Raw genomic sequence first — 27,991 nt, 5'->3', positions numbered from 1 at the left:
TCCTTTTCTGCTTCGAAGGGACAAATGTTTACTTTAGCTATTGTCTTCCTTTTGGCAGAGTGCTGATGTTTGTCTTATATTACTCCTGTAAAACATTGGGGAAGTTTTACAATGTCAAAGGTGCTTACAATGCAAATTGTTTTTGTGTCAGAGAGAAGTTGTGCTAAACAGTGATGTCCTGATAATGGAAGGAACAGTGCATTAGGAAGCAGGCTGTTTGGCTACGATCCCTACTAGCAGTGTCGGAATACAAAAGAATGGAACCAAATGACTCAGTTCCTCAGTAACGCTCAGATAGATGAGCAACCTTGTTTAACCTGTTAGACAGTTTCATTATCAGGAAGAGCTGGGAAAACTGTCCTCATCTATTGACATTTCTTGTCCAACGAAAACATAAATCTTCCTGAACATTGTACCTTGCTCTAAATGCGGATTAGTGTGGTTTTAAACCAGTCAAGATAAAGGAGTCAGCCAATTAATTCCATCATTCTTGACAATGAGTCACCAGAGAGCATAGAGTTTTAAAGTCTATTTATTAGTGTCACGAGTAGGCTTATATTAACACTGCAATGAAGTTACTGTGAAAATCCCCTAGTTGCCACACTCCGGCGCCTGTTCAGGTACACTGAGGGAGAATTTAGCATGGCCAATGTACCTAACTAGCACGTCTTTTGGACTGTGGGAGGAAACTGGAGCACCCGGAGGAAACCCACACAGACACGGGGAGAACATGCACACTCCACACAGACGGTGACACAAGGCTGGAATCAAACCTGGGTCCCTGGCGCTATGAGGCAACAGTTCTAACCACTGTGCCACGAACACTCCTCAATGAGATATCTGGAGAAGCGTCTTGTATCTGGGCTCCAAATTTTCTGCCCATTTTTAATTACTCACAGTTTACAACAGTCAAACTGACACAATTCTCAAACTGGGAAGAGGGATACAAACGGATGGTCTAGTTAGGAACACATGATCGGTGCAGGCTTGGAGGGCCGAAGGGCCTGTTCCTGTGCTCTATTGTTCTTTGTTCCCTTTAAGCAATAAAAACAGAAACAGAACAATGCTGGAAATCTGACACCGTCGTGTTGGGTCCATCATCATCACAATGGAAAAGCCTGTCGATCGTCTCCTGCTCTACACTCGCAAATGTTTTGTTTTTGCTTCAGTTTAAATGTCATGTGTTTGAGCATCAAAAGCATTGCAACAGGACAAAGACTTCAATATTCCTTTCAACAATGCTAAACACAGTAAAAACAGAAAATGCTGGAAATACCAAGAGTCAATCTTGGTAAGTTCTGTTTAAGATGCAGGCACTTCACCACAGCATGAAGCACTGTGACAAGTGGTCAGCTACACACACGTACCAAGCAATGTAATTCATTCTGACTGCTGGACTGGTTGAAAAACGTAGGACTCGGCTTATAGTCTAAACATTAGTGGCAAACCTTTCAGAGTGAAATTAGGAAACAGCTCCACACCAAATGGGTGACAGAAGTTTCAAACTTTCTTTTGCAAATTACAATTAATGTGAAATGAATGTGTAACTTTGTAACTGAGAATGACAGATATTTGTTAACCGTAGGTATTGAGGGATCTGGGGAAAAGCGGGGTACATCAGCCATGATTCCACTAAATGGTAGAACAGGATCGAGGTGCTGAATGGCTGTTTGCTGTTCCTATATTCCTCTATTTTCGATAAGATGTGAGCAATTTGTTCTTTGTGACAGTACAGCTGGCCAGATTACTCTCCCCGGTTCTATCCCAGGTATCTTTAATTGGTTTTCTAAAATAATCAGCCACAGAGCTTTAAACTTTGCAAATACGCTAAAAGATTGCCTTTTGGAAGATGTGTTGAGTTGTAGGATAGAATTGCAGATGCTTCATTCGGTTAACCTGTTACAGCAGAGATACTCTGTAGAAAGACCCTCTACCTCAGAATTAAAATGCTACCTTGCTATTTATGAGGTTTTGGTGCAGAAATACGATAATGGTCACCCTATTATAGAAAGGATATTATTAAACTAGAAAGAGTGCAGAAAGGATTTACTAGGATGCTACTGGGACTTGATGGATTGAGTTATAAGGAGAGGCTGGATAGACTGGGACTTTTTTCCCTGGAGTGTAGGAGGCTGAGGGGTGATCTTATAGAAGTCTATAAAATAATCAGGGACATAGATCAGCTAGATAGTCAATATCTTTTCCCGAAGGTAGGGGAGTCTAAAACTAGAGGGCATAGGTTTAAGGTGAGAGGGGAGAGATACAAAAGTGTCCAGAGGGGCAAATTTTTTCACACAGAGGGTGGTGAGTGTCTGGAACAAGCTGCCAGAGGTAGTAGTAGAGGTGGGTACAATTTTGTCTTTTAAAAAACATTGGGAGAGTTACAGGGGTAAGATGGGCCAAACATGGGCAATTGGGACTAGCTTCAGGGTTTAAAAGAAAAGGGCGGCATGGACAAGTTGGGCCGAAGGGCCTGTTTCCATGCTGTAAACCTCTATGACTCTAAACATCTGAAGCCCCCATTTAGCACTGTCTTCTCTGCATTCCATGTGATTGATGTACTAGTTTCCACTAATGGCAGTCAGAGGGAACAGTCCTGATGTCAAGGTACTGGTGAGACCATATCTGGAGAACTGAGAGCAGTTTTGATCTCCTTATTTAAGGAAAGATATTATTTCATTGGAGGCAGTTCAGAGAAGGTTCACCAGGATGATCCCCAGCACAGAGGGATTGTTTTATGAGGAAAGGTTAAACAAGTTGGGATTTAGAAGAATGAGAGGTGATCTCATTGAAACATCGGATTCTCCAGGGGCTTGACAGGGTAAATGCTGAGAGGATGTTTCCCTCATGGGAGAGTCTTGGACCAGAGGACAGTCTCAGAATAAAGAGGTGTCAGTTTAAGACTGGGATGAGGAGGATTTTCTTCTCTCAGAGGGTTGAGAGTCTTTGGAACTCCTCGCCACAGAGAGCTATGGGAGCAGAGTCTTGGTGTATATTTAAGGCTGAGGTAGATAGATTTTTGATCAGTAAGGGGATCGAGGGTTATGGGGAAAGGGCAGGAAAGTGGATCTGAGGAATGTCGGATCAGCCACGATCCTATTAAATGGCAGAGGGGCTCAAGGGACCTACTCCAGTTCCTATTTCTTATGGATACACATCCATAATACACACAAATGTGGCCGAAGGTCACTCAGATTAGCTTCTCCTGACAAGAGTCACTACACCTGACAAGAGGAAACCCCAGAAAGTGGAAGCAAACTAAACCCAGTGTGCCAGTGCAACTCTCAACTTTCCGAAACACAAACTTACTGGTGAGGGTCATCGAGCCAAACAAGGACTTTTCCACAGGGACAATAATAAACTGCCCCAAGCCATCTTCATAGCTTGCAGCAGTGAGGGCTGAGAGAGAATTCATTCCAGAGACTACTCTGTCTTCTCCCTGATACCCACGAAATAGATAGGGCACTGCAAGCAGTATTGGTACTCAAGCGTCAGTATTCAACCGGTGTCAGGCTGTTCCACATGACCTGACCTTGAAAGAAATCTAATTAAAGCAGTGGTAATGGGTAGAGTTTGGTCAAAAGCACAGCCTGTCCCCAAACAAGTACACTACGAGAAAGTAATGTCACGTACAAATGAAACAGCTCCTTGCCTGGCCGTACAACACTGCTAACATGTCAAAAAGCACTCTAGAAAAACACACAAGCAGGAACAACACTGACAGACATTGAAACTATTTTAAAACAAGCCACAGATGGAATAATTCTAGGGAATGTTAGGGTGAGTTACACTGAAACATACAGCAGCTTATTTCAGCAATGTACTCTCAGACAGAATTATACTCTCAACATCCCTCAGCTCCGGTTCACTAAAAATGTGACCTATCAGAGACCAAGAAACACCCAAGGATCTCCTCAATGGAGAGCAGACTCCAGCAGCAGCAGGACAGACACAGCAAGCACTGAACACACTCATCTTTACAATAAGAGTTGCAAACCAGAGATGAAATTCTTTGATTCTATAATAAGGCATCAGTGCTCAACTGTGTACAGCCTTGCATTACAATCTAGTGTCTTTATTTACAAATAAGCTCTCCAAAACTGAATGAGTTTATCTAGCTTTCAGCTGAAATGTTGAGTAGCTAATCTGTGTGCAGTTAGCTAAAGGGAGCATGGCAGTAGCGTGTTACAATATACTGTCAATGCCAGAGTTAGTGAAGGCAAAATCTGTCAGGTCTCTTTCTGTGCTGTATGACTCTATGACCTTCCCCCACTTCCCGAGGACCAATAAGCTGATCCTGTTGGAAAGCACGAGGCAACTGGGGTCATTTGAAGCTTCCAGGGCTGAGATCTTGGGGAAGGTTATCAGGGGATATGGGGGATAGGGCAGGTAAATGGAATTGAGGTGCAGCCCAGCTGTGATCTAATGAATGGCAGAACAGGCTTGAGGGATAGAGTGGCCTCTTCCTCTCTCTCTGGTGGATTGGAGTGGTTGTCCAGTAATAGCCCCGTCAGCCTCTGCAATCAGCACCAACACCCCCACAGTTTGGAGAGGGGGTAGGGGGTGGTGGGTGTTGTGAAATTACCCTCCTGACTGCATCCCAAGAGGGGAAGGAAAGCAGCAAATGTTAACATTCAGCCACTTGCTGCAGGAACAATCCGAGCAGCACTCTGTGCCCCTGGCAGCTTCTCAATCGCACCGACCTGCTGTGTGTCGAGTACAGCCCAGGCACACACAGATAGAATAACAATTCAGCAGGATACACCACACATCCGGCACAGTGTAAAGCAATAGTTACCACCGCAGTGTTTAGGCTGTACCTGCAGATTCTGGGCTCACAGCTCTCTCCCACTGCTGATGTCTCTCTGTCAGAAGCTGAATAACACTCAGAGGCGAAAGAAGAACACGTCTCTCCTTTCCAGCAAGGAGGAGTCTCACAAAGCTGGAGGAGGGAAGGTCACTGTATCTATCCAATCAACAACTCATGTGGCTGAGTGAATTCTTTCGGAGTTTTATATTTCAAAGTGAAGTGTTGTGAAAAGCTCCAAATTCTTAAAATCTGAAATCTCTTTGAAGGATCACCTCTGACAGTGTGACGAGTAAAGGCAGTCCCAACTCAGGGGGAATGAAGCAAGGAGTTAGTGTCACAATATTGTACTCCTGATTTGCTGATAAAACCGTCCCTTTGTGTACAGATTCTCACAGAAATTACGCTCCTTAAAAACAGCTTTCAAACAGACACCTCCCTTTTAATACTATACTCGTGATCCACTGTGGTTGCAATGTGTGCAAAACCTACAAACCATCAGTTCCCACTTCAATCAGCTCTGCAACCTTCAGCAAGATCATTAGCAGTGTTGTGGGAACACCACAGCCTGAAGCTTTCCCTCCAACACACACACCACCCCCACCTGGAACTATCTCACTGCCAAATCAAAACTGGAATTCACTCCTTACATGTGTCCCCACAGGATGCAATGGTTCAAGAAGGTGCCTCAAACACACAGAGTCGAGGTGATTGATAAGAGAACCAGAGACAGCCATGGAGAAAAGCACTTTCATGCAGTAATGGGTTAGGATTTGGAATGCACTCCCTGATAGGATGGTGGATACTGTTTTATTAGTAAGCTATAAAAGATAATTGGACAAGTGAAAAAAACAATGCATGTGTTAGGAAAGGTAGGCTGGGTTTGTGGAACTAGCTCTAGATTCCCCAACCACTAGAAACAGGTTCTATCTACCCTCTGTTCCCCTAAATAGCTTGAAAAGTTTGGTCAATATACTGCTTAATCTTCTAAATTACAAAAACTATTACCCCAGTAATATTACCTTTCGAGTCCAGGTATCACACTAACATGCAGATTAGAGTAGACCACTCAGTGTCTCAGGCCTGCTCTCTCATTCAATAAGATCATGGCTGATCTGATGGTAACTTCAACCTCACATTCCAGCTGACCCCCCGATAACCTTTCACCCCCTTGTTAATCGAGAATCTATCTCGCTCTGCCTTAAAAATATTCAAAGATTCTGCTCCACCGCCTTTTGAGGAAGAGAGTTCCGGAGACTCTCAACCCTCTGAGAGCGAAACATTCTCATCTCTGTCTTAAATGAGCGACCTTCTAAACTCTAGTGGATCCAAATCTAACCGCTCCAACATTTCCTCGTAAAACCACCCGCCCATTCCTGTATTGGTCAAGTAAACCTGCTCTGAACTGTTTCCAACACATTTACATCTTTCCTTCAATAAGGAAACCAACACTGTACACTTTGCTCCAGGGGTGGTCTCCCCAATGCTCTGGACAACTGAAGCATAATCTCCCTACTTTTGTAATCAATTCCCCACAATAAATGGTAACATTCTATTAGTTTTCCGAATTACTTGCTGTACCTGCATATTCACCTTTAGTGAATCATGCACTCGGACACCCAGCACCTCAGATCATAGAATCCCTACAGTGCAGAAGGAGGCCATTTGGCCCATCGAGCCTGCACCGACAACAATCCCACCCAGGTCTTGTCCTATCCCCGTAACCTCACATATTTACCCTCCTAAACCCTGACATTAAGGGGCAATTTATCATGGCCAATCAACCTAACCAGCACATCTTTGGACTGTTGGAGGAAACCCACGCAGACACGGGGAGAACATGCAAACTCCACACAGACAGTTACCCAAGGCTGGAATTGAACCTAGGTCCCTGGTGCTGTGAGGCAGCAGTGCTAACCACTGTGCCGCCTCTGTGCAATCTCTCAGCATTGATAATAAGCTTATTTTTTTTCATCCTGCCAAATTGGACAATTTAGCATTTGCCCACATTATACTCCAATTGCCAAATTTCTGCCCATTCACCTAACCTGTATCCCTTTGGGGAGTTGGTTAGCACAGTTGGCTGGATGGCTGGTTCATGATGCAGAGCGATGCCAACAGCGAGGGTTCAATTCCTGTACGGGCTGAGGCTATTCATGAAGGCCTCGCCTTCTCACCCTTGCACCTGGCCTGAGGTGTGGTGATCCTCAGGTTAAATCATCACCAATCAGTTCTCCCCGTTAAAGGGGAGAGCAGCCTATGGTCATTTGGGACTATGGCAACTTTATCGATGTCCCTTTGTAGCTCCCTTCCATCCTCTTCACAATTTACTACCTATCTTTCTGCCATCAGCACATAGCAACTATACCTTCAATCCTTTCATCCAAGTCATTTATATAAATTATACAAAGTTGAGGCCCCCGCACTCATCACATCAGGGCAGGACTTACTCAGTTAATGGTAGGGCATTGGGAAGAGTTACAGAACAAAGAGATCTCAGGGTACAGGTTCATAGCTCCTTGAAAGTGGAGTCACAGGTGGACAGAGTGGTGAAGAAGGCATTCAGCATGCTTGGTTTCATCGGCCAGAACATTGAATACAGGAGTTGGGACGTCTTGTTGAAGTTGTACAAGACATTGGTAAGGCCACACTTGGAATACTGTGTACAGTTCTGGTCACCCTATTATAGAAAGGATATTATTAAACTAGAAAGAGTGCAGAAGAGATTTACTAGGAAGCTACCAGGACTTGATGGTTTGGGTTATAAGGAGAAGCTGGAAAGACTGGCACTTTTTTCTCTGGAGCGTAGAAGGCTGAGAGGTGATCTTATAGAGGTCTATAAAATAATGAGGGGCACAGATCAGCCAGATAGTCAATACCTTTTCCCAAAGGTAAGGGAGTCTAAAACTAGAGGACATAGATTTAAGGTGAAAAGGGAGAGATACAAAAGTGTCCAGAGGGGCAATTTTTTCACACAGAGGGTGGTGAGTGTCTGGAACAAGCTGCCAGAGGTAGTAGTAGAGGCGGGTACGATTTTGTTTTTTTAAAAAGCATTTAGACAGTTACATGGGTAAGATGGGTACAGAGGGATATGGGCCAAATACGGGCAATTAGGATTAGCTTAGGGGTTTAAAAAAAAGGGCGGCATGGACAAGTTGGGCCGAAGGGCCTGTTTCCATGCTGTAAACCTCTATGACCCAATGACATCAATGCCAACTGTTTCCTGTGAACTAACCAATCTTCAGTCCATGCCAATATGTTACACAATGAGCTTTAATTTTCTGTAATAACTTTTGATGTGACACCTTATCAAATGCCTTCTGGAAATCTAAGTACAGCACATCTACCAGTTCCCCTTTATCCACAACACATGTGACTCCTTCAAAGAACTCCAATATGATTTCCCTTTCACAAAACCATGTTGACTGTGCCTAATTGCCTTGAATTTTTCCAAGTCTCCTGCTATAACATCTTTAATAATCGCTAACATTTTCTCCATGAGAGATGTTAGGCTAACTGGCCTGTAATTTCCTGCTTTCTGTCTCCTTTTTTGCTAGCTTCCAATCTAATGAAAACTTTCCCAAATCTAAGGAATTTTGGAAAATTGAAATTAATGCATCAACTACCTTATTAGCCATTTCTTTCAAGACCTTAGGATGAAGTCAATCCGGACCCGGCGATTTGTCAGCCCACAGACCCAACAATCTGCTCAGTACCACTTTCCTGGTGACAGTAATTTTCCTGAGTTCCTCCCTTCCTTCTATTTCCAGATGCACAGCTATTTCTGGGATGGTACTTGTATGCTCTGTAATGTGCAAAATGCCTGTTTAACCCATCAGCCATAACCCTGCTTTCCATTCTCAATTCCCCAGATGCACTTTCTGGGTCCAATGCTCACTTTGTTACCTTTCTTCTTATTTAAATATCTACAAAAACTCTTCTTATCCATCTTTATATTAGCTAGTTTTTTACCTCCATATCAATCTTTTCACCATTCTTTAATGTTCTTTATACTTTTTCCAATCTTCTGACCCTGCCATTCATCTTTGCAGAAATATATGCTTTTCCTTTAAGTTTAATACGGTCTTTAACATGTTTCTTTAACCACGGATGAAGACCTTCCCCTTAGAATTTTTATTTTTCATTGAAATTGGTCTATTTTGTGTATTGTGAAATATCCCTTTAAATGACTGGCACTTTAACTTTTTAAACTTAACCTCTATTGATCCATCCCTTAAGCACATTTGTCAGTTCACTGTAGCTAGTTCCACTTTCATGCCCTCAGTTGTCCCTATCTAGGTTAAAACACTCGTCTTGGATGCATTCTTCTCTTCCTGAAACTGAATGTAAAATTCAATCAGATGATTGCAGCAACCTAGAGGTACCTTATGAAATAATCCTATCTTGTTGCACAACAGGTCCAGTATTGCTTGCCCTCTGGTTGACTCCAGAATGTGCTGTTCTAAGAAACTACCTCAAAAACATTCTTGAATTTATCTACGTTACCTTTGCCCATCTGATTTTTCCAATCTAGATTAAAATCCCCCATGATTATCACCAAATCTTTCTGACAAGCTCTCATTATCTCGGGTGGCATGGTGACACAGTGGTTAGCACTGTTACCTCACCGCCAGGGACCTGAATTCGATTCCCAGCTTGGGTCACTATCTGTACGGAGGCTGCACGTTCTCCCCATATCTGCGTGCGTTTCCTCTGGGTGCTCCGGTTTCCTCCCGCAGTCTGAAAGACGTGCTGGTTGGGGTGCAATGGCCATGCTAAATTCTCCCTCAGTGTATCTGAACAGGTGCCGGAGTGTGGTGACTAGGGGATTTTCACAGTAACTTCATTTGCAGCGTTAATGTAAGCCTACTTGTGACACTAATAAATAAACTTTAAAAAAATGATACTGTATATAATTATACTGCCCTGTGTAGTTACACTTAGGGGGCCTGTATACTACCCCACAAGTGACTTCTTGCCTTTATTGTTTCTCATCTCAACCCAAACTTCTTCTATATCTTGGTTTCCTGAATTTAGGTCACCTGGTCCAATGTGCTAATACCATAATTAATTAAGAGGCAACTTTCTGTCCTTCCTAAATGTCACATATCCCTCAATATTCAAGGCCCAAGATCTAGGAGAATCAGTAGGCCATTCAGCCCATTGAGTCTGCTCCACCATTCAATGAGATGTTCTTATGTTATCATGGCTGATCTGATATCCTAAACTCCACACTCTCGCCTTATCCATAAAGCCATAAGATGTCATAGATAACAATCTATGTCACCCTGTTGCCATTTCTTTGTAATAATTCTGATAAGCTTGTGCTGCTCTCTTCCCAACATGCGGAGGTGCCCAGAATGCTGAGGTGTGGTCTAACCACAGCTTTGTATAGCTGAAGGGTGACATCTACCCCACAAATTCCAGTGTCTAACTAGAAAGGCCAGCATTCCATTTTCTGTGCCTGCCCGTAACATTTTCATGACCCTTGTACACAGATCCCTAATTTTCTGAGGACATCCATTGTTTTTAGCTTTTCACCATTGAGAAAGCACTCTGATCGATCTTTTCTAGACCCAACGAGGATGCTTTTACATTTTTCCATATCAAAATCCATCTTCCTTCTGGCCCTGAGGATTAAGCATGACCCAGATTCAGCAGAATTAGTGATCTTCCTCCCAAAGGACCAATTGCAATGAGCCAAATGCTCCAAAGGAACAACGAGCTGCTGGGATTGTAGTGTCAACACCACTTTCCTGGCGCACCCTTGACTCTCTTGTTATCAAAAATCTGACTAACTCTGCCTTGAATAAATCAATGGGCCAGCCTTCATTGCTTTTTGGGGAAGGGTGTTCCACAGACCAATGACCCTCAGAGTAAATTTTCTCCCTATCTCTGACTTCAAAGGGAGACGTCTTATTTTTAAACTGTGTCACTGGTTCTAGTCTTCCCCACAAGAGGAAACATCCCCTCATTATCCACCCTGTCCCTTCAGGATTGAGTGTGTTTTAGCATGATCGTCTCTCATTCTTCTAAACTCCAACAGGTAAAGGCACAACCTGTTCAACATTTAACATAAGCTCCACATCCCAGGAACGAGTCGAATGAAACTTTTCTGAACTACTTCTAATGCAATTATATCCTTTTTCAAATAAGGGGACGAAAACTGTACACAGTATTCCAGATGTGGTCTCGCCATTGCTGTGAACAGCTGCAGTAAAACTTCCCCTCTTTTATATTCCATTCCCCTCGCAATAAACACCAACATTCCACTTGCCTTCTTAATTACTGCTGTACTTGCACACAAACACTTTGTACCCAAGTTCCACAAACTCACTTCCTACCAGGAAACAAACTAAAACCACTGGGACTGACAATAAATGCAATGTCTTTAAGCAGTGTGAAGGGTGCAATGAAAAACTGCTTAGCCTAGGATACAAACATCAACCTTAGGAGCAAGAACTGGGACCGTGTTCCCATTTCCCCACACAGAGGAGCAGAATGTTTTCCTCTATTGGAATAGTGCATACCTTAGCCTCAGGAGACTTGTTCAAACAAGGTATTGAACCTATGTTTTTTGTATAAAGATATAGCAAGTGTATTTTGCAGAACTAAATTGGTTAATAATTACAGTAAAAATCCTATACAATCTTGTCCAGCTTGGGTGAAGACAAATACATAAGTTATGTACAGCATGGTGGCACAGTGGTTAGTGCTGCTGCCTCACAGTGTCAGAGTGTCTTGAGATTGCAGATGGAGAAAGAACAGCTACAACAATGATTTAACAACAAGAATTGCAAAAGTGGCTTTAAAATGGCCATTCTGGCTGAGAGTTAAGTATGCTGGGATTATTGGTCAAGAATCATAGAATCCCTACAGGAGGAGGCCATTCAGCTCATCGAGTCTGTACCGACCTCAATTCCACCCAAGTCCTATTCCTCTACCCCATACATTTACCCTACTAATCCCGCTAACACTAAGTGCAATTTAGCATGGTCAATCAACCTAACTCGCACATCTTCGGACTGTGGAGGAAACCAGAGCACCCAGACACAGGAAGAATGTGCAAACTCCACACAGACTGTGACCCAAGCTGGGAATTGAACCCAGGTCCCTAGAGCTGTGAGGCAGCAGTGCTAACCACTGTGCCACCATGCCGCCCGTCAACTTGTAAGTAAAACCAGATTCAGGTTGTAAAGTTGCTATGAATCAGGTATGTGGTCTGGGAGCTGTGACCTGAAGCTTCCTGTGTTGATTAAATAAAGGAAGTTGTTGACATTTGAACAGACATTGTGGTCTCGAATTATAACGCCATTTTGTGCAGTACATGTCATGTGAAATAAGCGCAATGGCATTGTTTGCAAGTAATTTCATTGGATGTTCAAACTGTGAGATCGATTTCTGGTTGGTTACACAGTTGGCTGGATGATAGAGAATCTTCTAGAAGCAAATGGAGGATTTGTGGATAAAAGTCAGTCGTTTGTTTGCCAGCGACAACTCTCAACAGATCAGTTGATATTGTCACTAAGGACAGTGCACCTAAGCTGCATAGACAGGATGATACCAGCTCAATCACCAGCCTGTTAGCAGATCTCAAGTTAAAAACAAAGAAAGAACAAAGAACAATACAGCACAAGAACAGGCCCTTCGGCCCTCCAAGCCCACGCCGCTCCCTGGTCCAAACTAGACCATTCTTTTGTATCCCTCCATTCCCACTCCGTTCATGTGGCTATCTAGATAAGTCTTAAACGTTCCCAGTGTGTCCGCCTCCACCACCTTGCCCGGCAGCGCATTCCAGGCCCCCACCACCCTCTGTGTAAAATACGTCCTTCTGATATCCGTGTTAAACCTCCTCCCCCTCACCTTGAACCTATGACCCCTCGTGAACGTCACCACCGACCTGGGAAAAGGCTTCCCACCGTTCACCCTATCTATGCCTTTCATAATTTTATACACCTCTATTAGGTCACCTCTCATCCTCCGTCTTTCCAGTGAGAACAACCCCAGTTTACCCAATCTCTCCTCATAACTAAGCCCCTCCATACCAGGCAACATCCTGGTAAACCTCCTCTGCACTCTCTCTAAAGCCTCCACGTCCTTCTGGTAGTGTGGCGACCAGAACTGGGCGCAGTATTCCAAATGCGGCCGAACCAACGTTCTATACAACTGTAACATCAGACCCCAACTTTTATACTCTATGCCCCGTCCTATAAAGGCAAGCATGCCACATGCCTTATTCACTACCTTCTCCACCTGTGACGTCACCTTCAAGGATCTGTGGACTTGCACACCCAGGTCCCTCTGGGTATCTATACCCTTTATGGTTCAGCCATTTATCGTATAGCCCCTATGTTAGTTCTACCAAAAAGTTATATAGATCCCACTATTGACCTCACTTTCTAACCCTAGCAGAGGTATGTTAAGAAATTATCCTGTAAACACTGTCTGATCACTACCTAGTGTCCATGCTAAATCCACCAGCTTTATTCACATGAGGTCTGTAGGCATTAATGCCAAAACATTCCACATCAGGGTAAGGCAGGCGAATGGAAAGCTTCTGAAGAATAACCACAGGGCTGATTTTCCCATCCACATCTGTATAGAATCTGCCCGAGCTGCACAGAGGCCAGCAGAAAGACTCCATTCAATAGTCTACAGCAGTGAGGCTACTGTCCCGGCACCTTCCACTTGGAGAAGAGCAAGATTCATGGTCCAGAAGAACAGTATCCACACTCTATTCTTTAGAGTGGGAGATTTTCAGAACTGTTAGAAAAATACTATTGGACAAAACTGGAGACACTGACTCAAGCTCAGGAAAGAGAAGAACAGCTTCGAATGAACTGCCTCACAGAGAGTGGAACATGATGCAGACTGGCTGGGGAGGTAGTGGAGTTAGTGCTGGTAAGTTCGAAGAGAACTGCATGGTTTTCTTGTCTAAACCCGTGACTGAGGATATTTTTAGGACTTTGGGACTGAGCCAACAGACTCAATGACCTTTGCTGTTCCTGTAAGATCTCAAGAATGTAGTCAACATGGAAAGTCCTTCACCTAAGACAAGTGCTTTCCTTTCAACAATAAACCAACTGATAGGAACAGCCGCTAAGCACTGCCCTTGTACAACATTAGAACAAGTTAGGTGGATTAGCCATTCTAAATTGCCCTTTAGTGTGCGAAGATGTAAAGGTTGGGTGGATTAGCCATGGTAAATAAAGCACAGGAACAGGCCCTTCGGCCCTCCAAGCCCGCGTCGATCATGTTTACCTATCTAACCAACTGCCTGTATCCCTCTAGTCCCCGTTTGTTCATGTGCCTAGCAAGATAAGTCTTAAATGTGGCTAACGTAACTGCCTCAACCACCTCACTTGGCAGCACATTCCAGGCCCCCACCGTCCTCTGTGTAAAAAAACTTCCCCCGCACATCTCCACTGAACCTTTCCCCCCTTATCTTGAACTTGTGCCCCTTGTAATTGTCATTTCTGCCGTGGGAAAAAACTGCCAACTGTTCACCCTATCCATACCTTTCATAATTTTACAAACTTCTATCAGGTCGCCCCTCAGCCTCCGTCTTTCCAGGGAGAACAATCCCAGCAGGGTTACAGGGATAGGGCGGGGAGAGGATGGATCTGGATAAATGCTCTTTCAGAGAGTCGGTGCAGACTCAATGGGCCCAGTGGCCTCCATCTGCACTGTAGAAATGCTATGATTCTATGAATACACCTGGGTTGGAAGCTGGAGATTGAGGGACACATTGTGGTTGATATAAATAAGAAAAAAGACTTGCATTTCAATCGTGCCTTCCATAACTCCAGACCATCTGAAAGCACCTTACAGCCAATGAAATATTTCTGAACCATAGTCACTATTGCAATGTAGGAAATGCACATCAAGGTCGCAGATACCTTGCGGTGATGACCAGATAATCTGTTTTACTGGTGTTGATTTTTAGAGATAAATATTGGCCAGTTCACTGGGGATAATTGCCCTGCTCTTCTTCCAAATGCCACTCTCAGAGATCCTGGGTACCAGCAACCTTAGGCTCTCTTAGTCGATTTAGGTACAAACAGCGCTTAGACATTGTGCATAATCAAGACAAGGCCTTTAACGACTTGTGCACAAGGAGAAACCAACTCACAGTCTTCCTATAAGTATTTCTGAAGTTACAAACAAACAACTTGGCAATTATAGTTCACCTGAAGGAGCTAATGAAGCCTTGTTTTAAATTCTCATCAGAAAGATGAGATCAGTATTGCAGTAGGAATGTCACTCTCAGTGCTCAAGGCTCAGGAGTGAGGCTTAAACCCAGAACCTTCAAACTCAGACTGATACACAGATCAACTCCCAAACACTGTTCAGTTTGTTTAGAGATTCAGAGGAATCACTTTCTCTGCGAGAGCTGGTGAATCCTTTTGGAAACACTTTCTAGGCCAGTCTGTGAGAGCCTTGTCCAGACCTTATCCTGCTACACAGCTGTTTCCCATTGTAAATGGTTGTGTTGACAGCACTAGTACTGTTTAAACAGGCTGTGTGCCAGAACTAGACTTCCTGTAACATTCAGCACACAAATGCTTTTCCGTAACACCAGGGCACACAGGATTGCAGTTCCCACCCTCTGACTTCCACCCTTTCACTTATGGGATAATCAGCTTACAGAAACTTCCAGAACACCAGGTTAGGTTTAGTAGTGTCCAACTGGTCTCATTTATTCCTTACGATCCACTGACCTTAACTCTTGCATTTTACATCTGTTAACCTCTCCTGGCAATGTGTTAAAACACCACTCAAACACACCATAGTTCTGCATGCAGTCTCCTTAACCGGAGAGCTATTAGAGAATCTCAACATGGATTCTGAACAAGGAGGAACCATTTCATGATTGGATAAAAGTTTTGAGGAAGTTGCTAAACTGTTGGATGTCAGGAGCCCAGTCAAAATAAGCAACTAAATAAGGCTGGGTCCTGTATCATTGCTGGGGAGATTCTGGTTTAGCTCAGGAATCAGACAGAGTGTTACTAATGCAGTCACTAGTGCGGGCCCACACGGACCGGGATTTGGGCCATTGGTCCTCACAACTTTATCAACAATCCGGATGAAGTCATTTGGGGAACAGACTCCAAGTTGGTGAACATGGAGAGGTAACAATCTTGGAGAAAAAATAAGTTGTAGCTGGATCGAGATGTTTTGCGAAAAACAGGAACCCATCTGGCTGACCCTTTTAACTTTATTGATAAAATTTGTTGTATTGCAAGTTGGGTAAACCCGGACAGTGGCAGGGGTTTAGGTTGAAGGCCCCTGAGCAGGAATAGGATGTGGGGAGTATAGCACATAAATAAATAAATAGAACATACTTTGGGTTGGTTAAGGTAGAATAGTTCAAGCCGGTGAAATTGCGGCAGTTAGTCCTTCCCCCCAATGTGGACAGTGAATATTCAAGATAGTTCTCTGAGGAGGATTAAGATAGTAGGAAGTCTCACAACACTAGGTGATGAAGGAGCAGCGCTCCAAAAGCTTGTGGCTTGTGCTACCAAATAAACCTGTTGGACTTTAACCTGGTGTTGTGAGACTTCTTACCGTATTTACCCCAGTCCAACGCCGGCATCTCCACATCAGGATTAAGATAAACAGAGTTTAGGATTCATTTGGTTCTCCTTTGATTAAATGTCCTTTCAATCTTAGAACCATAGAACCATAGAAAATTACAGCTCAGAAACAGGCCTTTTGGCCCTTCTTGTCTGTGCCGAACCATTTTATGCCTAGTCCCACTGACCTGCACTTGGACCATATCCCTCCACACCCCTCTCATCCATGAACCCGTCCAAGTTTTTCTTAAATGTTAAAAGTGACCCCGCATTTACCACTTTATCCGGCAGCTCATTCCACACTCCCACCACTCTCTGCGTGAAGAAGCCCCCCCTAATATTCCCTTTAAACTTTTCTCCTTTCACCCTTAACCCATGCCCTCTGGTTTTTTTCTCCCCTAGCCTCAGCGGAAAAAGCCTTTATTTGTTTAATTGTCCTAGCACTTTTACACAAATATTTAGTCATGTCCCCTATTTAAGAATTCTGATTCAGGATAGTTTGAAAACCATGACTGGCCTTGAGCTAGGTTCACTCACTCATGCCTGTGTGTGTAGTTAGCTGCTCTCAGCCAGAGTGCGATAACTGGTCTCGGTACTGAGAGGGGTAAAAAAAAATCAACTCGAGTTCCAGTTTGTGTCCAACTCAGTGCCAGCCCAGGGGGTCGGTGTGGACATCAGATGAGGTCAGAATGAAACAAAAACAGAAAATGCTGGAAAATCTCAGCAGGTCTGACAGCGTCTGTGGAGAGAGAAGAGCCAATGTTTCGAGTCTGGATGACTCTTCGTCTTCAGCTCTGACAAAGGGTCAACAAGACTCAAAACGTACATAGAATCCCCACAGTGCAAGAGGCCGTCATTCGGCCCATTGAGTCTGCACGGACCACAAACCCACCCAGGCCCTACTCCTGCAACCCCCCCACATTCAATCCACTAATCCTCCTGACTCTAGGGTTAATTTAGCGTGGCCAGTCAACCTAACCCGCACACCTTTGGAGTGTGGGAGGAAACCGGAGCATCCGGAGGAAACCCACACAGACACAGTGGCAGACGCCACACAGACCATGATCCAAGTTGGGAATCGAACCCAGGTCCTTGGGGCTGTGAAGCAGCAGTGCTAACCACTGTGCCGCCCCTTTGGCTCTATTCTCCACAGATGCTGTCAGACCTGCTGAGATTTTCCAGCATTTTCTGTTTTTGTTTCAGATTGTAGCATCTGCAGTGTTTTGCTTTTATATTGAAGCCAGAATGAAGTTTGCCTCTGAAGCCTCCAGCAGCCTATCACCACTCACTATCCAGGATCACACACAAATGATGAACATTTGAACAGTGACCAGCTGTCATATTCTAGTCACTGCCTTCTGGAAAGGAGAAAAACACTGACAGGAAAACCACACAACCTCTACAAACACAGCAAGATATTTTAATTCATCAGTGCGTTCCCCACTGTGTAATCAGGTGGATAATGATTTCATGGAACAAACACTGTATTTGCACAGGAACCCTTAACGCAACTCAATTACGTCACTGACAAATGAACAAAAGGACTTGGGTTTAAAACCAGTGTGTGGAACCATGCTGAGCGTTAAGACCAAGCGGAGTTTGTTCTTTTAATTTAAATGATGTGCCGATGTGGATTGCCCAAGTCAAGGTTGTGGTGAGCCAGTTTAGTTTGTGTAGTGTCGGTACACCCACAGTGCTGTTCATGAGAGAGCTCCAGGGTTTAGATCCAGTGATGAAGAAATGGTGATTATTTAGAAACAAGGGTTTGTAAAACCAGATGGGAACATTGAGATAACGCTGCTCCCGTGCGTCTGCTCCTCCAGGTGGCAGAGGTTGCAGGTTTGGAATGTGCTATCGAAGAAGCCTTATAGATGGTACACAGTAGTGACAGCATTATTGGTGGAGGGAGTGATTCTTTAAGGTGGTGGAAGCGGCCTGCTTGGACAGATCAAGCTTCTTAAATGGTGTTGCAGCTGTACTGATTCAGACAATTGGAGAGTATTCTAGCACGCTCCTAACATGCCAATTCTAGACTTAGGGATCACAGTCGCAGAATATTGGGTCAACCATTTTGGACTGAAGTGTGAATTTTTTTCACTCGAGTAGTGAATCCTTGGAATTCTTCACCCCAGAGAACAGTTGATGCTCAGTCATTGAGTTTACTAAATGACAGGAAAACACACCCTACTCCTGTTCCTATTTCTAATGCTCTTATTCACTCATATAGACTGGGGTTGTGGTGGAACAGATTTAGAAGGGGAAAGAATTTCTGAAATATGTATAAATCAAACTTTGTTTGTAAATAGGGAAGGAAGCGGTCATCGACCTAGGTCTGGATTAGGCAAGTAGTGTGTATTTTACTGGAAGAACATCAGTTTAAAATAGTTGTGAAAATGAATTTAAAAAAACTAATGTTGAAAATAACGTACTGAGTCAGTTTCAGTGATTGGATATAGCATCTCCAAAGATGTGCGGGTTAGGTTGATTGGCCATGCTAAAATTGTCCCTTAGTGTCCTGAGATGTGTAGGTTAGAGGGATTAGCAGGTAAATGTGTAGGGATATGGGGGTAGGGCCTGGGTGGGATTGTGGTCGGTGCAGACTCAATGGGCCGAATGGCCTCCTTCTGCACTGTAGGGTTTCTATGAGCCTTATGAATGCTGGAAAGGCTTTCTGAAATGAGGAGATAAGCTACTCGCTGCAGAATACACAGGTTCTGACCCACTCTTGTAGCCACTGTACTTATGTTACTTCCAGGTAAGCTGCTCATATGGAACTCAAAGATCATACTGCCATGAATATCAAGGGAAGGTGGTCAGATTCCCATTGGAGACAGTCACTGCCTGGCACCTGCAGCACAATGTTAATAATCGTCAATTATTAACCCAAGCCTGAATGTTGTCCTGGTTTCACTGAATGTGGGCCAGGACTGCTTCAATACCTGAGAAATTGTGAATGGAACTGGGCATTGCAATCATTGGAGAACATCTCCACTTTTGACTTTATGATGGGGGAAAGTTATTGGTGAAGCAGCTGAAGATGGCTGAGTCTAGGTCACTGCACTGAGGAACTCCTGCAGTGATGTCCTGGGGCTGAGATGATTAACTAACAATTGCCACCAGTTTCCTATGTGCTGGGTATGACTCCAGCCAGTGGAGAGCCTCTCACTGATCCTTATGAGTTTGGTTTTTTACGAAAGCTTCTTGATATGCCACTCACATGTTGTCTTGATGCCAAGAGCAGTCATTCTTAGCCACTTCTAAGAAACAACTCTTCTGTTAATGTTTGAATCAAAGCTACAATGAAGTCTGAAGCCAAGAGGTCCAGATGAATCCCAAACTGAATATTAATCTGCAGGCTATTGTGTGTAGCTGGCACTGAGCACCACTGTCAAGATCACCTTCCATCATTCTCCTGGTGATTGAGAACAGGTTGATGGGATGGAATTGGCCAGATTGGGTTTGTTCTGCTTTTTGTGGACAGGGTGCACATGGATAATTTTCCAAATAGTCAGATAAAGGCCAGTATTGGAACTGTACTGGAACAGCTTGGTGAGGGATACAGCGAGTTCCAGAGCACAAGTTTGCAGCAGTACAGCCGGATATTGTTGGGGTTGATAGATTTTGTTGCATCCACTCAGCTGATTCTTGATATCAGATGGAGCGACGTCAGTTACAATCTGCAGAAGAACACTTCCAGCTACTGTTTGAGTAATTAGAGACCATATTTTACCATTTCCTTCCCTTGTCTGAGGAAATGAAGGTCATCACTCCACTTTAACAACTTGGCTTTATAGTTCTCCCAATTGAGCAAAAACTGAAACGGGAGAATCCGTCAAAGAAAGTCGTGCAACGTTAGTCTGAGGAATCGGATAATCTCCTATGGGATTGCTTAGAGTCAGTGGACTGGTCAGTATTTAAAAACTCTACGACCAGCCTGAACAAGTATGCCATGACAGTAACTGACTTCATCAGGTTGCCACCTCATTTTTAGGTATGGCTGGTGCTGCTCCTGGCATGCCCTCCTGCACTCTCCATTGAACCAGGGTTGATCCCCTGGCTTGATGGTAATGGTTGAGTGGGGGATATGCCGGACCATGAGGTTGCAGATTGTGCTGGAGTACAATTCCGCTGCTGCTGATGGCCCACAGCGCCTCATGGATGTCCAGTCTAGAGTTGCTGGATGGGTTCGAAGTCTGTCCCATTTAGCACGGTGATAGTGCCACACAACACGATGGAGGTTATTCTCAATGTGAAGGCGGGACTTTGTCTCCCCAATGACTGTGCGGTGGTCACTCTTACCGATACTGTCATGGACAGACGCATCTGCAGCCGGCAGATTGGTAAGGATGAATTCAAGTATGTTATTTCCTCGTGTTGGTTTCTTTACCATCTGCTGCAGACCCAATCTAGTAGTTATATCCTTTAGGACCCGACCAGCTGGATGAGTCGTGCTGCTACTGAGTCACTCTTGGTGGTGGATATTGAAATCCCCCACCCAGAGTACATTTTGCACCCTTGCCACCCTCAGTGTTTCCTCCAAGTGTTGGTCAACATGGACGAGTACTGATTCATCAGCCGAAGGAGGACAGTATGTGGCAACTAGTAAGAGGTTTCGTTGCCCATGTTTAACCTAAAGCCATGAGAATTCATGGGGTCCGGAGTCGATGTTAAGAACATAGGAACATAAGAACTAGGAGCAGGACTAGGCCATCTGGCTCCTCGAGCCTGCTCCGCCATTCAATAAGATCATGGCTGATCTTTTTGTGGACTCAGCTCCACTTACCCGCCCCGCTCACCATAACCCTTAATTCCTTTACTGATCAAAAATTTATCTATCCTTGCCTTAAAAACATTCAATGAGGTAGCCTCAACTGCTTCACTGGGCAGAGAATTCCACAGATTCACAACCCTTTGTGTGAAGAAGTTCCTCCTCAACTCAGTCCTAAATCTGCTTCCCCTTATTTTGAGGCTATGCCCCCGAGTTCTAGTTTCACCCGCCAGTGGAAACAACTTCCCTGCTTTTATCTTATCTATTCCCTTCATAATCTTATATGTTTCTACAAGATCTCCCCTCATTCTTCTGAATTCCAATGAGTATAGCCCCAGACTACTCAGTCTCTCCTCATAAGCCAACCCTCTCAACTCCGGAATCAACCTAGTGAATCTCCTCTGCACCCCCTCCAGTGCCAGTATATCCTTTCTCAAGAAAGGAGACCAAAACTGTACACAGTACTCCAGGTGTGGCCTCACCAGCACCTTATACAGCTGCAATATAACCTCGCTGTTTTTAAACTCCATCCCTCCAGCAATGAAGGACAAAATTCCATTTACCTTCTTAATTACCTGCTGCACCTGCAAACCAACTCCTTGAGATTCCTGCACAAGGACACCCAGGTCCCTCTGCACAGCAGCATGCTGCAATTTTAGCATTTAAATAATAGTCCATTTTGCCGTTATTTCTACCAAAATGGATGACCTCACATTTACCAACATTGTACTCCATCTGCCAGACCCTCGCCCACTCACTTAGATTATCTATATCCCTTTGCAGACTTTCAGCATCCTCTGCACACTTTGCTTTTTCACCCATCTTAGTGTCATCTGCGAATTTTGACACACTACACTTGGTCCCCAACTCCAAATCATCTATGTAAATCGTAAACAATTGCAGTCTCAACACTGATCCCTGGGGCACACCACTAGTCACTGATTGCCAACCAGAAAAACACCCATTTACCCCCACTCTTTGCTTTCTGTCAGTTAACCAATCCTCTATCCATGCTAAAACATTACCCGTAACACTGTGCACCTTTATCTTATGTAGCAGTCTTTGGTGCGGCACCTTGTCAAATGCCTTCTGGAAATCCAGATACACCACATCCACAGGTTCCCCATTGTCCACTGCACATGTAATGTTCGCAAAGAATTCCACCAAATTAGTCAAACATGACCTGCCCTTCATGAACCCATGCTGCGTCTTTCCAATGGAACAATTTATATCCAGATGTCTCACTATTTCTTCCTTGATGATAGATTCAAGCATTTTCCCTACTACAGAAGTTATGCTAACCGGCCTATAGTTACCTGCCTTTTGTCTACCTCCTTTTTTAAAGGACTCCCAGGGCAACTCCCTCCTGACTGTATACCACTGTGCTGCCACCTCTGCTGGCTCTGTACTGCCAGTGGGACAGGATATATCCAGGGATGGTGATAGTGGTGTCTGGGCTGTTATTTGTAAGGTACGATTCTGTGAGAATGACTATGTCAGGCTATTGCTTGCCTACTCTGTGAGACAGCTCTCCCAATTTTGGCACTCGCCCCCAGATGTTAGTAAGGAGGACTTTGCAGGGTCGACAGGGCTGTTTGTTTTGCCGTTATCTTTTCCGGTGCCTCGGTCGATGCCAGGTGGTCCGTCCGGTTTCATTTCTTTGTTGAGAGTTTGTAGCAATTGATACAACTGAATGTCTCGCTCGGCCATTTCAGAGGGCAGTTGAGAGTTAACCACATTGCTGTGACTCTGGAGCCACATGTAGGCCAGACCGGGCAGATTTCCTTCCCTCAAGGACATTAGTGAACCAGATGGGTTTTTTCAACAATCGACAATGGTTTCATGATCATCAGTAAATGCTTAATTCCAGATTTTTTTTTACTGAATTCAAATTCCACCATCTGCCATGGCGGGATTCGAACCCAGGTCCCCAGAACATTATCTGGGTTTCTGGATTAATAGTCAAGCGATAATACCACTCAGCCACCGCTTCCTGCTGCCTCGGCAAAGCAGCCAGCATAATTAAGGACCCCACGCGCCCCGGACATTCTCTCTTCCACCTTCTTTCGTCGGGAAAAAGATACACAAGTCTGAGGTCATGTACCAACCGACTCAAGAACAGCTTCTTCCCTGCTTCCATCAGACTTTTGAATGGACCTACCTCACATTGTTGATTTTTCTTTACACCCTGGTTATGACTGTAGCACTACATTCTGCACTCTCTCCTTTCCTTCTCTATGAACGGTATGCTTTGTCTGTATAACGCGCAAGAAACAATACTTTTCACTGTGTGATAATACATGTGACAATAATAAATCAAATCAAAATCTCCCCTATCACCCCTCTTCACCTATTCCCTTACTCTCTTTCTAGTGGGGGAGAGGCAAGGGGTACGGAGGGGGCTAATAATGATTGTTAGCACAGCTTGAGTTCACCTAACTCAACAATCCGGAAATGCAGCCTGCCGGGTTCTGATCTGTGTAGTTCAGACAGAAGATCACACCAACATCTCCTCTGGCTCTCACTCACAAACCCAATTTCCAATAGAAAACTTTGATGGGAGTTTTCCAATTTCTTCAACTAAACTCCAGATAGCTGGCTGATTCCTGTGAAAACGGAATTGCTGTTGAAATCTTTGAATCAGGAGTTTTAAATCCTGGAAGCGAATAGGGATTGTGGTTAAAAGATTAATCATAGAATCATAGAAACCCTACAGTGCAGAAGGAGGCCATTCGGCCCATCGAGTCTGCACCGACCACAATCCCACCCAGGCCCTACCCCCACATATTTACCCGCTAATCCCTCTAACCTACGCATCCCAGGACTCTAAGGGGCAATTTTTTTTTAACCTGGCCAATCAACCTAACCCGCACATCTTTGGACTGTGGGAGGAAACCGGAGCACCCGGAGTAAACCCACGCAGACACGAGGAGAATGTGCAAACTCCACACAGACAGTGACCCGAGCCGGGAATCGAACCCGGGACCCTGGAGCTGTGAAGCAGCAGTGCTAACCACTGTGCTACCGTGCCGCCCGTTGTTGGATTAAATAAAAACATAATTTAATATTTTCATGACAAATGGTAAGAATACTAGAGGGAGGAGTTACATTGAGAACTAATGTTTTTTCCTGGATTTTAATTTACTTTCTTTATGATTCCTGAATAGAAATACACATTTGGGAGTCTTTTGGCTATTGACACAACTGGGCTACTGGTCTCTCTCTAACATTTTCCAAGTTTTTCCAAGGCAGCGGGAAGTGTAGATGGAGCCAATGGATGGGAGGCTGGTTTGAGTGATGGACTGAACTTCGTTCACGACCCTTTGTAGTTTCTTGCAGTCTTGGGCAGAGCAGGAGCCATACCAAGCTGTGATACAACCAGAAAGGATGCTTTCTATGGTGCATCTGTAAAAATTGGTGAGAGTCGTAGCAGACATGCCAAATTTCCTTAGTCTTCTGATAAAGTAGAGGCGTTGGTGGGGCTTTCTTAACTATAGCATTGGTATGGAGGGACCGGGACAGGTTGTTGGTGATCTGGACGCCCAGAAAACTGAAGCATTTGACTATTTCTACTTCGTCCCCATTGATGTCGATAGGGACATGTTCTCCACAACGCTTCCTGAATGACAATCCCCTTCATTTTACTGACATTGAGGGAGAGATTATTGTTGCCGCACCAGTTCACCAGATTCTCTATCTCATTCCTGTACTCTGTCTCGTCATTGCTTGAAATCCGACCCACTACAGTGGTGTCATCAGCAAACTTGAAAATCGAGTTGGAGAGGAATTTGGCCACACAGTCATAAGTGTATAAGGAGTATAGTAGGGGGCTGAGAACACAGCCTTCTGGGGCACCGGTGTTGAGGATAACCGTGGAGGTGTTGTTGCCTCTCCTTACTGATTGCAGTCTATAGGTTAGGAAGTTCAGGATCCAGTCGCAGAGGGAGGAGCCGAGGCCCAGGCCACAGAGTTTGGAGATGTGTATCGTAGGAATAATGGTGTTGAAGGCTGAGCTAGACCAGCCTCTCACTGAGCAGATCTTCTGAAACAGCTCCAAAATCAGTGTTCTGGAAGCTGGTGTAACTCTGTCACAAAGTTACCCACTGATTGACCTGCTTTTCAAAAATGGCTACGAAATTTGAATCTTTAAACAATCACCGTGGGCTTCGGATTATGGTGATTCTGGGCCAGAGCAATAAATCTTTATTATTTTATTTATTTATTCGTGTCACAAGTAGGCTTACATTAACACCGCAATGAAGCTACTGTGAAAATCACCTAGTTGCCACACTCCAGCGCCTGTTCGGGTACACTGAGGGAGAATTTAGCATGACCAATCCACCTAACCAACACATCTTTCAGACTGTGGGAGGAAACCGGAGCACTCAGAGGAAACCCACACAGACATGGGGAGAACATGCAGACTCCGCACAGACAGTGACCCAAGTCGGAATCAAACCCAGGTCCCTGGCGCTGTGAGGCAGCAGTGCTAACCGCTGTGCCACCCTGAAATCTCCCTTGGCTTCCGTGGCAGGGCCAGATCTCTCATCAAATTATAAGTAGTTGCCTCACACACATTCAGGACAATCGAGTGCTGCTTTGTCTCAACTTCTATTCCATTTGCGAAACAGAACTACTGCAACCTGTCCCTGTATTCAGCCCAATCCTCACTTCTCTCATCAAACTCACCCACCACCCTGAACATAGCCATTATCCTGTCGTGTAAACCCATGATGAAAACCCTGACTGTATGCAACCTTGTGTTGCTACATTGAACATTGAAAAATTGTTCTTTTCTTGTCATTTCCTCCTCATCACCAATAAGATTCAGTGAGGTCACAAGATCATCAAATGCATTGTTTAAAAGGAAATTCTTTACATAAAGAAATAACAAAGTTGAACACTAACAGTAATTCAGCAGAACAGTAATCACTATGAACATAGAACATAGAAAGCCACAGCACAAACAGGCCCTTCGGCCCACAAGTTGCGCCGATCACATCCCCACCTCTAGGCCTATCTATAGCCCTCAATCCCATTAAATCCCATGTACTCATCCAGAAGTCTCTTAAAAGACCCCAACGAGTTTGCCTCCACCACCACCGACGTCAGCCGATTCCACTCACCCACCACCCTCTGAGTGAAAAACTTACCCCTGACATCTCCTCTGTACCTACCCCCCAGCACCTTAAACCTGTGTCCTCTCGTAGCAACCATTTCAGCCCTTGGAAATAGCCTCTGAGAGTCTACCCTATCCAGACCTCTCAACATCTTGTAAACCTCTATCAGGTCACCTCTCATCCTTCGTCTCTCCAGGGAGAAGAGACCAAGCTCCCTCAACCTATCCTCATAAGGCATGCCCCCCAATCCAGGCAACATCCTTGTAAATCTCCTCTGCACCCTTTCAATGGCTTCAACATCTTTCCTGTAATGAGGTGACCAGAACTGCGCGCAGTACTCCAAGTGGGGTCTAACCAGGGTCCTATAAAGCTGCAGCATTATCTCCCGACTCCTAAACTCAATCCCTCGATTAATGAAGGCCAGTACGCCGTACGCCTTCTTGACCGCATCCTCCACCTGCGAGGCCGATTTAAGAGTCTAAAACAGGAGCACTCGTAAAACGTTGATGTGGAGATGCCGGCGTTGGACTGGGGTGAACACAGGAAGAAGTCTCACAACACCAGGTTAATGTCCAACAGGTTTATTTGGTAGCACGAGCTTTCGGAGCGCTGCTCCTTCGTCAGGTGAGTGCAGGATTTGGTTCACAAACAGGGCTTATATAGACACAAACTCAATTACAAGATAATGGTTGGAATGCGAGTCTTAATACGTAATCAAGTCTTTACAGGTACAGACAATGTGAGTGGAGAGAGGGTTTAGCACAGGTTAAAGAGATGTGAATTGTCTCCAGCCAGGACAGTGAGATTTTGTAAGCCCAGGCAAGTCGTGGGGGTTACAGGTACCTGGGGGCCGAATGGCCTCCTCCTGCTTCTACTTTTATGTTTCTAGGTCTTGCTTACAGAACAGTCTCCTGCAGACTGAAAAACCTTCCAAAACCCACACACGCTCACAACCCTTCACAAACACCAGTAAAATAATTACATAGGAGAAAGGATTATAGAACACACTGTAGTTAAAGTGGTTCTCTGTAATAGTACCCTACATAGAACATAGAACATAGAACATTACAGCGCAGAACAGGCCCTTCGGCCCACGATGTTGCACCGACCAGTTAAAAAAAAAAACTGTGACCCTCCAACCTAAACCAATTTCTTTTCGTCCATGAACCTATCTACGGATCTCTTAAACGCCCCCAAACTAGGCGCATTTACTACTGATGCTGGCAGGGCATTCCAATCCCTCACCACCCTCTGGGTAAAGAACCTACCCCTGACATCGGTTCTATAACTACCCCCCCTCAATTTAAAGCCATGCCCCCTCGTGCTGGATTTCTCCATCAGAGGAAAAAGGCTATCACTATCCACCCTATCTAAACCTCTAATCATCTTATATGTTTCAATAAGATCCCCTCTTAGCCGCCGCCTTTCCAGCGAAAACAATCCCAAATCCCTCAGCCTCTCCTCATAGGATCTCCCCTCCATACCAGGCAACATCCTGGTAAACCTCCTCTGCACCCTCTCCAAAGCCTCCACATCCTTCCTGTAATGTGGGGACCAGAACTGCACACAGTACTCCAAGTGCGGCCGCACCAGAGTTGTGTACAGTTGCAACATAACGCTACGACTCCTAAATTCAATCCCCCTACCAATAAACGCCAAGACACCATATGCCTTCTTAACAACCTTATCTACTTGATTCCCAACTTTCAGGGATCTATGC

General features: G+C 44.6%; 1 protein-coding gene across 4 annotated transcripts in view; it reads right to left on the bottom strand.

Annotated features, from left to right (window-relative positions):
- Positions 1 to 27,991, bottom strand: part of kiaa0513 (KIAA0513 ortholog) — a 140,399-nt gene that overhangs the window by 93,922 nt on the left and 18,486 nt on the right. Inside the window, exon 1 of one of the 4 annotated variants that reach the window (XM_078210497.1) lies at positions 4,821 to 4,921. The exons of the other annotated variants lie outside the window; for them this stretch is intronic. The gene's annotated coding sequence lies outside the window, so the exon portion shown is untranslated. Of the gene's footprint in view, positions 1 to 4,820; positions 4,922 to 27,991 lie in introns of those variants that run through there. 4 annotated transcript variants of the gene reach the window in all.

Source organism: Mustelus asterias, chromosome 4 (genome assembly GCF_964213995.1).
Source record: "Mustelus asterias chromosome 4, sMusAst1.hap1.1, whole genome shotgun sequence".
Classification (NCBI taxonomy): domain Eukaryota; kingdom Metazoa; phylum Chordata; class Chondrichthyes; order Carcharhiniformes; family Triakidae; genus Mustelus; species Mustelus asterias.
The sequence above is the reverse complement of the archived record's forward strand: the minus strand, read 5'-3'. Positions and strand labels throughout refer to the sequence as shown.